A 16,367-nucleotide genomic window follows, 5' to 3' on the forward strand; every position below is an offset into this window, starting at 1 on the left:
TTGATTTCTAGATCATTCAAGATAAGTTAGTCTTACTTGTTGAAATTAACAAAAGATATGAACTATTGTTAGAACACCTAGACAATAGGTTCAAAGCTAAATAAAGATTTTATGACTTATTATTTCACATGAATTTGAGTGAATATGGATTTATTTACTCAAAGTGATATAAGTTTGAATCTGTTTGGCTAGTTCAAAGATACATAGAAAAGTATAAAAACGTCCACTTGGCAAGAAATCATAAAGATCTAGGTTAGATCATGTTAATGATTACTTGTACCAAGAATGATCATCAATGATTGTGTGCTGTAATTTCATAATCTAGCTCCATAAGATAAGGTTTATCTAAAATTGGAATTATCGAAGTCAATTAGTACTTGATTCGATCAATGATGAATCATAAAGAATTTTCCGATAATTTCTAACAAAATGCTTAACTACCACCAAACTAAACCAAATTCGTAAAACCTATTTGAAAAGTAATTTCAGAATATCTTTTCAATAATATATATATATATATATATATATATATATATATATATATATATATATATATATATATATATATATATATATATATATATATATATATATATATATATATATATATATATATATATATATATATATATATATATATATATATATATATATATATATATATATATATATATATATATATATATATATATATATATATATATATATATATATATATATATATAAAGAGTTGTTAAACTCAGTGGGAGCTTAGTGTTTGATATTCGACAAACTAAGGCCCAAGTATAGATATATGTTTCATTGTGATTTATTCAAATGAGACACAAGGGTATTGTTTCTACCACAAATTTTTGAGAACATAATGTTTGTTTGCTCGAAATAATGTCCTTTTGTAGATTCGTTTCCAAAAGGACAAGTGGGAGAAAATAGACCTCGAAAGTCTTTGAGGCGAACAACAAACATAAACGGACATTCCGGAGGCTTTTCGAAGTTTCAGAAAATCCGAACACTTATTCTTTAAGGACTTTAGAAGTGGCTTTAAAAAATAGACATCTCTTAGAAAACTTTACAAGTGCTTCAAGGAGAACAGAATATTCAAAGGACTTTCAAGTGTCTGTTGATATTCTATTGTTTGATGTTCTATACCCAAGTAGGAATAGAGTTCAAGTCACTGAAACTATGAGATTCTTCTATTAGATAGTGAAGAAACATAGAGTCCAGGTCACTGAAACTATACGATTCTTCTATTAGATAGTGAAGAAACCTACAACTTGCAGTCAAACTATTATCATGTAGATTAATGAGTTTGTGACTTGTAAGAAAGCTATGACAAAACCTAGATTCCCTAAAATGGTTAGAGGCCATATATAGACTCAAATGTTTTAGATGGTTAAAGGCCATAAAACAGAATCAATGTTTTGATGACAAAATTGAAATTTTGTTGATTTGCAAGAATAATTTAACACCTATTGGTTAGAAATTGTTTTTAAGGATAAAAACCATCAAAAATGGAAATGTGTTCACACATAAAACTAGAGTAGTTGCTAAAGGTTACAAACAAATTCACGACATGGATTGTGTTGAAACCTCTTCATAATCGTAATGCTCAAGTCTATAATTCAAGCTATGATTGCATATTGGTACATATAGCAATTGAATGACAAAACGTATTCCTCAATCAAATGTTGGAAGAATCTATGTACATGGTATGTCATAGGATATGTGGATCCAAGTAATACTTGAAAATGAAAGCTAGCTTATGAAATCTACATACGGATTTAAGCAAGCAATGGGGAATTGGAACTGTATTTTAGTGAAGCTACTAAGGACTTTAGTTTCATAAAATGTACATGATTCTTATATATATATAAGAAGTTTAGTGGGAGTACGTAAAACTTAATTGGTCCTATGTGTATCACACACATATCTATCTATTGTGAAATAACATTCAAGTGCTAATGACTTAGATTTTAAATTAATCATCAATGATGGACCAAGGCGAAACTTAGTATATACTGGGTATTAAGATCTATTTACAAAGATGTTAGAATATTGTTTTGGATTAAGTAATGACATTTACTAAATCAAACACGAAAGACTCTTTAGGAGATATTAGACCTGTGTGATTAAATCTAAGTAATGAATGTTTGAACTATGTATAAGAATTTACTAAGTTAAACATCAAAGAATCTAATGAGATTCTTCACCTATATTATATGTCAAAGAATTTAGCTGGATTCAGTATCTACTGAAATTGAATAGCTAAAGTTACATGAATAGAATTCAATTGGGAATTATTCTGCAAAAGAATTTATCATGTATGATATAATATAAGGATCGCTAAAAATGTATCGTATGACTTTAGGCATGACGAACATATACCAATCTATATTGTTGTAAGTAAAGATCAACTAGATTGAGATCAAGAAAAACTTATGGTACTAGAAAAGGTACATAGGATTAGTTCCTGATTCAAGGAAATGAAGATATGCTAAATATTGATGATACACGCATAAACACTGGCAAAGGATCAAGAAAGATCCCTTTGGAGTTAACCATTGGCAGGGACGCGCTATAGAGCATCGTGTTTTGAAATAGAAACATGGATTAAAGTCCATGAGTTGTTGCGTAGGAAATTAAATATTAATTTCTATGTTCTAAGAAACATCTGGGAAGTCTTCTATATATCCGTAAACTGCTTGGATAAGTAAATCCAAACAAAAGCATCGCTAGCAACCTAAACAGTTGAAGTAAAAGTAATTGTTTCCTAAGAAGCAATAAAACAGAGTTGTTTACATTAAAGAGTTCTTCACTGAACTTGGGTGGATCACATGTCTGCTGACTTGATGGTTCTTCATTGCAAAAAGCGTAGAACCACTATTGTAGTAAGAAAGACTAGATCACAAAATAAACATACTCAAAACATTTTATCATCCTATCACGAAGAAAATTCGATGAAAAGGATATTAAGATTGGCCAAGCATGATAACTAAACCTATGCAACGAATGAGAAACAACACTCACATTGTGGCACTGGAAGTGAAACATTGTTTTGAATTCCATTAATTATTTTAAAGATGGGTTTAAGGCCCATGGTTGTAAAACATTGGGGTTGAACATTTATCATATATGAAATGTATTTTCATATTCCATTTAATCTTGGTTTAGTATTAAATGATGAGTCCTTTCAATCTGACAATATATATTATAGATAGACTTTCAGGACCAGTCCTGTGACTAAGAAATGTCTATCAAGTGAACTTGAATGTCAAAAGTTGGAAATGGTCCCTGGTCGAAAGTTTTCTATAAAGGTGGACGCATAGAAAACGCTAGACGACTAGAATGCAAGATGACTTGTAGTTCTGTTTCTTGAACTATGTGGAAATGGAAATGTCACAATCATTTTCATAGATACTTAATTAAGAAGATTAGTATGAGACAGACCTATGAAACTTTACTGTAAGAGATGAAAATCTGTCATAAGTAAATTTCATTACATTATTCGACACTAATCCTCAATACCTGAGTGATTTGAGATTACTTGTTTGAGAACTGGTTACTTTGACGTTGTCAAGCGTCGCACCGTAAAAGGAGACTAGAACGGCAACGCTCATGTAATCACCTATCAAACGAAGTCTAACCTCAAGATCACAAGATTGGGATTATCCCCCCATAAATCGGGATGAGATGCTGAAAGTTGTACAAGGCCACTCGGAGAGCTAGAAACTAAAAAATGCATGGCCGTGCTCAGATGAATCATAGGCTATGATTATCTGTTTATTTGATCAGTTGAACTCAAAAACCGAGAAATACCTCTAGACATAATAAGGATGACTACTATTACCTTATGTTCATGAGCAAGCATCAAGCGACAAAGGAATTAGGCAATGCACACTTGTCCCTAAGGACAAGTGGGAGACTTAAGGAAATAATGCCCTTGGTCCAAGTATGCATTCAATGCTAAGTCTAATAAATGCGGTTCAGTATTAATTGATTAAACAAGTTAATGATTCAGTGAGATCAAGTGAGATGTATGCCTAGCTAGAGGCCGCTTCAGTTCAAGTGGAATTAATAATATTAATCCACAGCTTACTCTTGACGGATCAAGTATTTAAGTGAACTAAATACTCTATTTATGAACATTCGAAAACGACGGATCTCGGTTCCAGTGGGAGCTGAAATCGTCAAAAGGAAAAGTATAGAATGCTCCGGAAACGATGATATTGCTGGAAACCGAAATATGGATCATGACGGAAATATAAATATTATCCAAGTCGTTGATGTTGCCGGAAACGGAAACATGGTACGTATCGGAAAATATTATCGAAAATAGAAATTTTGCCGGAATCAGAAATATTGTCGGAAACGGAAATATTACCGAAATCGGAAATATTGTCGGAATGGGAAATAAATTCCCGAATCGGAAATATTAAATATTTGTTCGAATCGGAAATGAATTCCGGAATAGGAAAACGAATGGGAAGCGCGACGTACGAAACGATCGACGAACGAGCTTGCAAGACGCAAGGCCCAGCACGAAGCCAGGCCCAGCGCCCAGCAAGCTCGCGCGCACCGAGCAAGCAGGCCGAGCAGCAGCAGCGCCCAGTGGGCCGCGTGCATGCTGCCAGCGCCCATGGGCTAGCGAGCAAACAAAAGCACTCGTGGGATTGCGAGTTGCGAGCTGCGGGCTGCATGGCTGCAGGCTGAACAACAGCGTGGGCTCAAGGGCCACACATGCTTTGCCTTGGCCGGTTAGGATTACTTCCTTGTGAAGTAATCTCGTTTTCTTAATTCTACTCAAATTGGATATTTTGTTAAATCTGAAATACTTAGGTATTTGATTAAACATAAAATTCTAATGATATAGTTTAACTAGAATCCTAATAGATTTAGTTATTCGAATCCTAGTAGAATTCTAACTCTGTTATTTCCACCCTATAAGTATGTGGTTCATGATCACAATTTATAATGCAATTCAATAAGTATTCACATATAATAAGTTGAAGAGGGAATTTAATAATTTGCTTAAAATCAATAATAAGCTTTCCGAGTGCACATAATATCTTAGAGAATATTCTAGTTGGTTGAATCTAAGGCGGACTCGAACGTGCTGTGGACTATCTACGGAGGGGCGACATTTGGAGTCCTAAACTTGTTCTTGTTCGGTTCGGGAGCAGCTAGGGAAGGCACACATCACATTGTATGTATCCTAATTATGATAATTGACTATGTGGCAATTAATTTGGATTCTTGGCTTTATGGTTTTTCCCGCTTGAAATATATTGTTTATATTTGACATAACCTAACATATAGGCCGATGCCTCTTTTGTCAGATGTGCTAATCATTCTTGCAGATCTTGCTTTTAGCCTGTGTTATAAGCTATTGAAGTATTGATATTTCATTCTGATATGTAAACTGCAAGTGCTCTGGGTCACTCTAACGTCCAAGTTGTGTATGTTCATGATGTTCTCGAGGTTTTGGAGAAGAAGAGAGGATTGGAGTTGAAATTATAGATCTTTGTAGGTCAATCCACTATGTGATTATGTCTTGTATATAGTAGATTGAGTTAATCATACTTCTTTTTTATGTTGAGAGGAGTATGTTTAAGATTAGAGTTGCCTAAAAGATATGCCTTTCTTAAGGTTCTATAACATTGATGCTATTTTTGAATGATAAAACAGTTCCCATGAATGATTTACACATTTTATAGCCAATCGTAGATGTTAATTTATCAAACACTTCTATAAGATCTCAAGTTTGTTGTGTACTAGTCAAATCTGAAGTTTGCTACATTCACTAATGGTTTTAAAGTTCTAATTAAAAGAAAAAAGTGCTATTAGTTACTTGTAATACCCCGAATTTTTAAAAGTCGATTAATTATGCTTAATTATTTTTATTTAGTTAAAATCATTTTAAATGCTAATTTCGAACATTATTTTAATTAACGAATTTTTTTTTCACTTGAATTTTTAATATCGATCGTACGATTTATTTTTCAGATTTTAACAATTTAATTTACGAGCTTAAGTTATTCTTTAAATCTTAATTATTTCGTAATTTTTTTCGGATTTTGAATAATTTCGAAACATTCTTATCTTTATTCGAAAACTAAATTTATTTTTCGTTAACGATATTCTTATAAAAGATTATTTCGAAACTTAGTTGTAATTAAACATTTCTATTTCAATTAATTTCCTAAAAATAGAAATTAATTTTCTGAATTTTTCCTAACTAAAAGAAATGACCAAAATGCCCTTAACAACAAAATTTCCATTTTTTTTCTCCTCTTTCTGCTTTTCACGTGAACCAGAAGAAGAAGAAGTTAACTTCTTCTCTCCTTCTTCTTTTCCCTGAAATTGATCCACGTACATGGCAAATTCCAAGTTTCTTTTCTCCTCTTCTTCATTTACAAGATCCATCTCAATTCAGAAAATAAATTCAATCACCAAGAAATCCAAAATCGAAAACCAATTTCAATTTCAATTTCAATTCCCTCCCCTTTTATTTCTTGTTTTGCTCGAATCACACACCACCACCACCGTCCACCCTCACCATCCTTTGAACCAACCTCCGCCCCAAAATCCCCCGTCGAGCCACCTTGACTCCGCCCAGAACCAAGCAGAAAACTCCCCTCTCTCGAACCTCCCCTGTCTCTCCCCTTTCCCCGCTTCGCAGCACCACCCACGCCACGTCCCACCACCGACCACCAACACCACCATCGGCGCAGCCCTTCTGCGCCGCTCATCCAACCTCCACTACCCAGCCCAACCACCTTATTCCTCCCCCATCTCTCTCCTCCTCTTCGTGCCTCCCCTGTTCGCGCACCCCTTCCCTTTCCTCCTCGCGCCGCCGTGAACAACCACCAACATCACCGTCGCCTCTAGGCGCGGTTCTCGGTGCGGCGCCGCCCAGCCGGCCACCTTTCCCCCCTGCTCCTCTTCGTGCTCCCTTCCCTGTTTCGGCCCCCCCTTCCCCTGTTTGTGTCTCCTTTTTCCAGAATAAAGAAATCAGTTTCAATTGTGAAACTTTGATTTCTAATTTCCCAAACCCATATTAAAAGATTGGGCCATATTTCATTTGGGCTTTTGGGTGAGTTAAAAGATAATTATATTTTCAGATTTTCTAATCTATTATTTTTATGTTTTAATAATTCTTATTATATAATAAAATGGTTTATTATTTTTCAGGTTTAATTATCGACTTTACTAAAATAAATTACTAGCTTGAATTTACAAAAAAACAGAACTTAAGTAATATTTTCATGAAATCGGCTTATGAATATAAAATATATTTCAATTGAAATTTCGATTAATAATATTTTCATTAAATTTCGAAAATATACTTTTTTATTAAAATTCGTTCATTATTTATAAAATTTGTTATTTATAAAATATTGATTTTAGATTATTTATCGTTGTAGTACTAATTTAATAATTTAATATTTTGAAAGAAATTTGATTCGGAGCTCAGTAAGAACGATCCATCGAACAGGAAGTATAGAACTACGGTTGAGGTAACGACTATTGCTAGTACCCACAATTCCATTCTAAATGTGTTTATGAAATTTTGACTCTATGAATGAATTTATGAACTTAATGCTTTGACATGTTTTATTGAATTGAGGGAAATGAATTATGTTTTGATTGAATTATTCCTTATTATATGATTTGATTGCGTTTTCTCATAAAATGATATTTATGTGATGCCATGAAAGAAATTATATTTTTTATTGATCCCAGGATCTAAATGATGATTTATGCTCTAAAAAGTTATGTTATTTCAACTGAAATACAAAAGCCAAGGCTTAGTAAAATTACATAAAACATGATAAATGAAAGTGAAAGACCTGGTTTGTCTGGCAGTATATAAACTACTATCTTCCTATCTATCGGTCATGCATGTACCTACGGACACCTGTCCACCCATGGATTACGAGCCCAGACGCCCATGGTTTATGAGCCCAGGCTCAGGGCCCAGGCCCCATGTTACAGTTCGATGATGAGCCCAGGCTCTTATGGGCCCAGGCCCAGTGGAGAATTCCTTCACGGTTCGTACTTGCCGACAACTAGCATGTTAATTAAAAAGTTATGAATGAATTAAATATGATGTTTTACTAAATGTTTTACTTATTCTATTCTCCCTGTGATATTAAATAAAATAAAAAAGAATTTACGTTGCTAGGGTAGTCGTTACCGAGTCTTCGGCTCACCGTTTTGTTTTCTGTTTTAGGTACTGCGGGGAACGATGGAAACGAGTAGTGGCGAGAAATTTCACTTTAATAATTTCCACCTAGTTTATGCTTACAGTTTTAATAGTTTATTAAAGACTTTTAGTAAGTTATGTATTTTTATTTTGGGAATATAAAGGATTATTATATTAAATTGGAGGTTTTTATGGCTTATGTATGATGTTGCCTTGTAATTTCCAAGAGGGAATTACGGCAGGTAATGTCCCGACCGAATTAGGTTAATTTCGCTGCTAAGTATGTTTTAATACTTGAATTAGAGGTCGGGGCTTTACAGTTTGGTATTCAGAGCAAAGGTTCTGGACCATAAGTGCTAAACCTTATGGGTTTTGCACGAAATAGAATTCAGTAGGCTTTAAGCAAAGAGTTTTAAGGAATAAGCTAAAAAAGAATATGATAAAATCATGTTAAGTTAAAATGAAATGAGTGAGAGCGTAGGAACGCACGGGATAAAAGGGATTCATTTCTCATGTTATTTATGTTTTTCTGATTGAATATGTTATGCGAAATATCGATTATCGAGGTTACTAACGATGCCAGGAACGAAGCTCACAGCAAGCGCAACATTCACGATGCAGTCATCCACAATGATGTTTCTCGTGATGATTCATGTGACGACAAATCTATAAAAAAACTACAAGGAGATGATGGAACGATTACGAGTATCAAGTACGATGTCAGCTGTAGTGGCCCAAGATACTCGGAAAACGAACGTCACTAATGCAAACGAAAATGCGTCAATATTTAAGAAGTTTTCACCTTCAAATCCATCAATCTATGATCGCAAGCCAATTCGATAGAATTTGAAGACCGGATCAATCATATGGATCAACTATTCGATACTTTCGAAATGTTCTAACGAATGAAAGTGAATATCAAAACGAATACTTGTATGGATGTCGAGAAAAAAAGATCATATCGTTAAAGATTGTCCTAAACCACCTCCAACGAATACCGAAACATCAACCTCGACCAATCATGAACAAAACAACAACAATGCTAAGGATAATCATAATCCATCACCCCCACCAACATATGTAAAGAGCTTACATGATGAAAGACGAACATGACGCCAACGGTGATATTATTTAATTTAGCTCTCTCTCACTTTGGAGCCAAACTTCCTTTGATTTCATTGTTTATCATCACATGTCATGTTATGAGTTTCCTACCCTAGACAGTCTAGGAAAAGTTTAAGCATTACTATTTTCTTAGCAGGAGTTAAGTTAAGCATGGTTCGAACTCAAAGATTTTGTGGATATGGATTGTCTTAAGGAACTTTTATGAAATATTTAAGGACGGTATAAATGTTAGAGTGCCAAACGAGCATATGGTTGTGTTTTATGAGTGGTTGATCCCCAATTAAGATGAGGTTATTCGAAGTTTAAAGTGCTAACGTTATGAATAAAAGTGATTCTTGGGTTACCTTTTCGGTGCATATTTTGGTGTTTAAGTACAAAAGTCTATTATCTAAAAGATGATTGATATGCCCCTATTAAGGAAGGTAAGGAGTAGTACAGAAATGTTATGAACCCGACACGAGTTATGATAAACGACCCGTTCGAGTTGACACATGAGTAAGATCTCGAGAATTTTATTAAAAGAAGTTATCAAGAATTAGTCTACCAATAAGGTTGAATGATAGGGTACCGAAAGAGCATGAGTTTGTATTTTATAAGTGGCAAACCACCAATTAAATCAAGGTTATTCAAGGTTTAAAACGTTTAAGTTATGATTAAGATTGATTTATGAGTTACTTTCCCGCACCCTTCATAATGGTTGTTTTGTGGTTGTAGGTACCTAAGTGTATATTCAGATATGTTAAGGAGCTAAGCTAGAACTTTTAAAAGTTATGCAAGAATATGATTTATGGTGAAAAGATGAAATTGAATTTACACATGAAGTTCTGAGAATTATACCAAAAGAAGTAATCAGGAATTAGTATGTTAGTTAGGTTGATGGTATTCTTGGTTTACCTTTCCGCGTCATTCATAGGGATTGTTTTTGTGTATTTATCTGAAAGGATGATTGGTAATCTCCATAAGGAAAGTTGAACTAATTGCAAAATAGTATGTGGAAAAAAAATGATTTATGGTGAAATTGAGTTTGCATATAAAGCTTTGAGGACCTTACCAAAATAAGTTGTCGAGAATTAGTTTGTCTATGGGGTTCATGATATCAATGGATGTTATGAAAATTGAAAACAATTATGAATGATTGAGGAACGCAATGGAATTGAGAATAGAAAAATCGACAAAATGACATGTGTATAGAACCAGGTGGTCTGGAGTAAGTTTCCTAGGAGCTAGATTATTTCTGATAAAGGCACGCTTGATGACTTAGCATTATCCGCTACGAGATTTACTGATTTAAAATATTAAGGATAAGTAACGAAGTCGTATGTCTAACGATATATTTCTAGTCACGTGATTGGACTCGAACCCTTGCAACGAACGTAGTCAACAAAGTTATTCAACGTAGAAGAAAAGATCGGAGATCGAAATCAAAACGAAATGAGTAAAGAAAGTCAACGACAAGATTCCTGCAGCAAAGAAGCTCAAGAGCAAACGAAAACGCAATATATATCCCCCAATAGTCGCCTAAGAATGATATAAATCACGATGTTTTATGTAAACGTGTTATGAATCAACCATGCTCGTGTGTTATATCAAATGATTATGATATGAATGTTATGCTTATGATGAATGTGCAATTTCTCAATTAAGAATTATGTCTTTATGATATGCTTTATGGATTATGTTTATAGGGTTGTATTGGTAATAACTAATCGTTATACGTGGATGCCGTCTTCGATGGAAGTTCTCCTTAGCTCAGAGTACGAGATTGTGTTAATAAATAACTTTTACAAATTATTCGAGTACTGCAATTGCTAGATAAATATTTATTACCAATCTTAGTGGAAAATTATTTTCAAACATGATCTCACAAAGTAAAATGGAAGCATAGTGTATGCTAACAAGTTTTCCCTTTTATGTTCTTTTCTCCTCGATCCTATTATATGAAATCAAGTGGAGATACAAAAGACGATGGCGGAATGTAATTGACCTTAATGACGATTAAGGATCAATATATAATTTTACCCCTTTTGTATTCTTTACTCTTCGATACTAGGTCTCGAGTTGAAGCGGAATCCTAAAAGATGATGGCGGAATGAAGGCTAGACATTGTCAGAATTGAAATCGTGAGATCTTGGTTTTAAAACAAAACATCATACTTCTATTCGAGCGTTTTCAATTTTCAACAATCATTTTATAAAATTTTCAAGTTTCGAGGACGAAAATTTTTCTAAGGGGTAAGAATGTAATACCCCGAATTTTTAAACTCGATTAATTATGCTTAATTATTTTCATTTAGTTAAAATCATTTTAAATCCCAATTTCGAACCTTATTTTAATTAAGGAAAAAAAAATTTACTTGAATTTTTTATATCGATCCTACGATTTATTTTTCAGATTTTAACAATTTAATTTACGAGCTTAAGTTATTCTTTAAATCTTAATTATTTCGTAATTTATTTCGGATTTTGAATAATTCCGAAACGTTCTTATCTTTATTCGAAAACTAAATTTATTTTTCGTTAACGATATTCTTATAAAAGATTATTTCGAAACTTAGTTGTAATTAAACATTTCTATTTCAATTAATTTCCAAAAAAGAGAAATTAATTTTCTGAATTTTTCCTAACTAAAAGAAATGACCAAAATGCCCTTAAGAACAAAATTTCCATTTTTTTCTCCTCTTTCTGCTTTTCACGTGAACCAGAAGAAGAAGAAGTTAACTTCTTCTCTCCTTCTTCTTTTCCCTGAAATTGATCCATGTACATGGCAAATTCCAAGTTTCTTTTCTCCTCTTCTTCATTTACAAGATCCATCTCAATTCAGAAAATAAATTCAATCACCAAGAAATCCAAAATCGAAAACCAATTTCAATTTCAATTCCCTCCCCTTTTGTTTCTTGTTTTGCTCGAATCACACACCACCACCACCGTCCACCCTCACCATCCTTTGAACCAACCTCCGCCCCAAAATCCCCCGTCGAGCCACCTTGACTCCGCCCAGAACCAAGCAGAAAACGCCCCCCCTCTCGAACCTCCCCTATCTCTCCCCTTTCCCCGCTTCGCAGCACCACCCACACCACGTCCCACCACCGACCACCAACACCACCATCGGCGCAGCCCTTCTACGCCGCTCATCCAACCTCCACCGCCCAACCCAGCCACCTTATTCCTCCCCCATCTCTCTCTTCCCCTTCGTGCCTCCCCTATTCCCGCACCCCTTCCCCTTCCTCCTCGCGTCGCCGCGAACAACCACCAACATCACCGTTGCCTCTAGGCGCGGTTCTCGGTGCGGCGCCGCACAGCCGGCCACCTTTCCCCCCTACTCCTCTTTGTGCTCCCTTCCCTGTTTCGGCCCCCCCTTCCCCTGTTTGTGTCTCCTTTTTCCATAATAAATAAATCAATTTCAATTGTGAAACTTTGATTTCTAATTTCCCAAACCCATATTAAAAGATTGGGCCATATTTCATTTGGGCTTTTGGATGAGTTAAAAGCTAATTATATTTTCAGATTTTCTAATCTATTATTTTTATGTTTTAATAATTCTTATTATATAATTAAATGGTTTATTATTTTTTAGGTTTAATTATCGACTTTACTAAAATAAATTACTAGCTTGAATTTACAAAAAAACGGAACATAAGTAATATTTTCATGAAAATCGGCTTATGAATATAAAATATATTTCGATTGAAATTTCGATTAATAATATTTTCATTAAATTTTGAAAACATACGTTTTTATTAAAATTTCGTTCATTATTTATAAAATTTATTATTTATAAAATGTTGATTTTAGATTATTTATCGTTGTACTAATTTAATAATTTAATATTTTGAAAGAAATTGGATTCAGAGCTCAGGAAGAACGATCCATCGAACGGGAAGTATAGAACTACGGTTGAGGTAACGACTATTGCTAGTACCCGCAATTCCCTTCTAAATGTGTTTATGAAATTATGACGCTATGAATGAATTTATGAACTGAATGCTTTGACATGTTTTATTGAATTGCGGGAAATGAATTATGTTTTGATTGAATTATTCCTTATTATATGATTTGATTGAGTTTTCTCATAAAATGAATTTATGTGATGCCATGAAAGAAATGATATTTTTTATTGATCCCAGGATCTAAATGATGATTTATGCTATAAAAAGTTATGTTATTTCAACTGAAATACAAAAGCCAAGGCTTAGTAAAATTACATAAAACATGATAAATGAAAGTGAAAGACCTGGTTAGTCTGTAATATCTTTAATTACATATTATAAAAATTTATAAAATATTAATATTTTGAAAATATATATTGAGATGAAGCCAATAATATATTATATTCTAACATTTGTTTTCATATACTATAAATAAAATAGGGTCAAAGCGAATTATGTGAATAGTGCAAAAAGTCAAAACGGTGCGAGTATTAAGGGACAGAGGGAGTAGTTTAATTAAAGACTTTTAGTAAGTTATGTATTTTTATTTTGGGAATATAAAGGATATTATATTAAATTGGTGGTTTTTATGGCTTATGTATGATGTTGCCTTGTAATTTTGAAGAGGGAATTACGGCAGGTAATGTCCCGACCGAATTAGGTTACTTCCGCTGCTAAGTATGTTTTAATACTTGAATTAGAGGTCGGGGCATTACATTACTGGTATCTGTTATTTGCTAGACAAGGCCCCCATTTACTTGTGTATTTGTTGGTTTCTCAATTCTACCTTTCTGGGTCTAAACTGAGTCAAATAGATATCGGTGAAGGAAATATGTTCTTCACCCATGGTGCATTTGTTTAATACCAAGGTTCAGATTAATTACGAACAATTAATTCAGTGAGATCAAGTGATCGAAACAGCTAGCTGGAGCAATGCTTCTGATCAGTGATTTCTAATCTATATTAGGCTCACAACTTACTCTTGACTGAACCTATAAGGTCACACCATTGGCATGTAACTGGTCATTGGATTAAATCAATCAGAAATTCATTTAATAGCTTTTCGGGAGTTAGTTCAGAAAAACATAAATATACGATACGATGTTGGATCGTAATCGCATATCGTATCGCGAATATTTGTAAGCTAGGCGAAACAAACAATCGTATCGTACGATGGTGATTCGGTAAGTACTATACGATAAACAATAGCCGTAAGGCATTGGTCGCGATACGAGCAAGGCAAGGCTGCTGGCCCGTCGAGCCAAGCGCGCAAGCACGCAAGGCCCAACGAGTGCAGCAGCTCGCCAACGCGAGAGCAAGGCCCACAGGGCTGCGGCTGGGCGCGCGGGGACAGCAACACCGGCAGCAAGCAGCTGCGAGGCCCAAGGCCCATGGTATATAATTGAATATAAATCATGCGGAAAAAACCATAAAGTCAGGAATCCAAATTAATTGCAACATAACAATTAGCATAATTTAGGACACATACACTTTGTAGCGTGCCCTCCCTAGCTGCGCCCGAACCGAACAAGAACAAGTCTAGGACTCCAAATGTCGTCCCTCCGTAGATAGTCCACAACACGTTCGGATCCGCCTTAGATTTAATTAACTAGAATTGCACCTAAGGTTCTATGAATATGTTTGAATATTTTTGCAAATAATAGACTTAGTTTTAATCCTTAAAACTTATTGAATACTTGAGATTATGTATGTGTGTGTATAAATTTGTGAATGCCATCACATATTTATATAGTAGGAATAATGGATTTAGAAGTCTACTAGGATTCTTGTATTCTAATTCTATTAGAATTAGAGTTTACTTAAAACTAGTAACTTAGAAAATTAATCATTAATCTAATCTTAATCGCTTAAGGATTCGATGCATGCACAAACTCCAATACGCACACGAGCACGGCCCACAAGTGAGCAGGCCATGCCCGCGCGCGCGAGAAGTCCATCGCAGGCTTCGTAGCCCACACGAGCTCGCTGCCCATTTGCTCGCAGCCCGTGTGCTGCCTCGCAGCCATGGCGCGCTGGGCCTGGCGTGCCTTTGGCTTGCTGTTGTGCACGTTGGGCTTGCTAGGCGTGGGCCTGGCTATGTGATGGGCCTTCGTTTAGCAAGCTCGTCCGATGCTTATTTCGTATGATGCGCTTCCGATTAATTTTCCGATTCCGGAATTCATTTCCCATTCAAACAATTATTTAATATTTCCGATTCCGATAATATTTCCGATTCTGACAATATTTCCCTTCCTGGTAGTATTTCCGATTCCGGCAACATTTCCATTTCCGATAATATTTTCTGATACGTACCATGTTTCCGTTTCCGGCAACATCTACGACTTGGATAATATTTATATTTTCGATATGATCCATATTTCCGTTTCCGGCAATATCATCATTTCCGGAGTATTCATAATTTGCCTTTGACGATTTCAGCTCCCACTAGAACCGAGATCCGTCGATTCCTAATATCCATAAATGGAGTACTTAATTCCTTTAAATATTTGATCCGTTCACGTACTATTTGTGTGACCCTATGGGTTCAGTCAAGAGTAAGTTGTGGATTAATATTATTAATTCCACTTGAACTGAAGCGGCCTCTAGCTAGGCATACAGTTCACTTGATCTAACTGAATTATTAACTTGTATAATTAATACTGAACGCATTTATTAGACTTAGCATTAAATGCATACTTGGACCAAGGGCATTATTTCCTTCAGTCTCCCACTTCTCCTTAGGGACAAGTGTGCACTTCCTAATTCCTTTGTCGCTTGATGCTAGCTCTTGAACATAAGGTAAAAGTTGTCATCCTTATTATGTCCATAGGTGTTTCTCGGTTTCAGAGTTCAACTGATCAAATAAACAGATAATCATAGTCTATGATTCATCTGAGAACGTCCATGCATTTTACAGTTTCTAGCTCTCCGACTGGCCTTGTACAACTTTCAGCATCTCATCCCGATTTATGGGAGGACATTCCCAATCTTGCGATCTTGAGATTAGACTTCATTTGATAGGTGATTACCCGAGCGTTGCCTTTATAGCCTCCTTTTATGGTGCGATGGTTGACAACGTCAAAGCATCCAGTTCTCAAACAAGTAATCTCAAAT

Source organism: Spinacia oleracea, chromosome 5 (assembly GCF_020520425.1).
Source record: "Spinacia oleracea cultivar Varoflay chromosome 5, BTI_SOV_V1, whole genome shotgun sequence".
In the NCBI taxonomy this organism is placed as follows: Eukaryota; Viridiplantae; Streptophyta; class Magnoliopsida; order Caryophyllales; family Amaranthaceae; genus Spinacia; species Spinacia oleracea.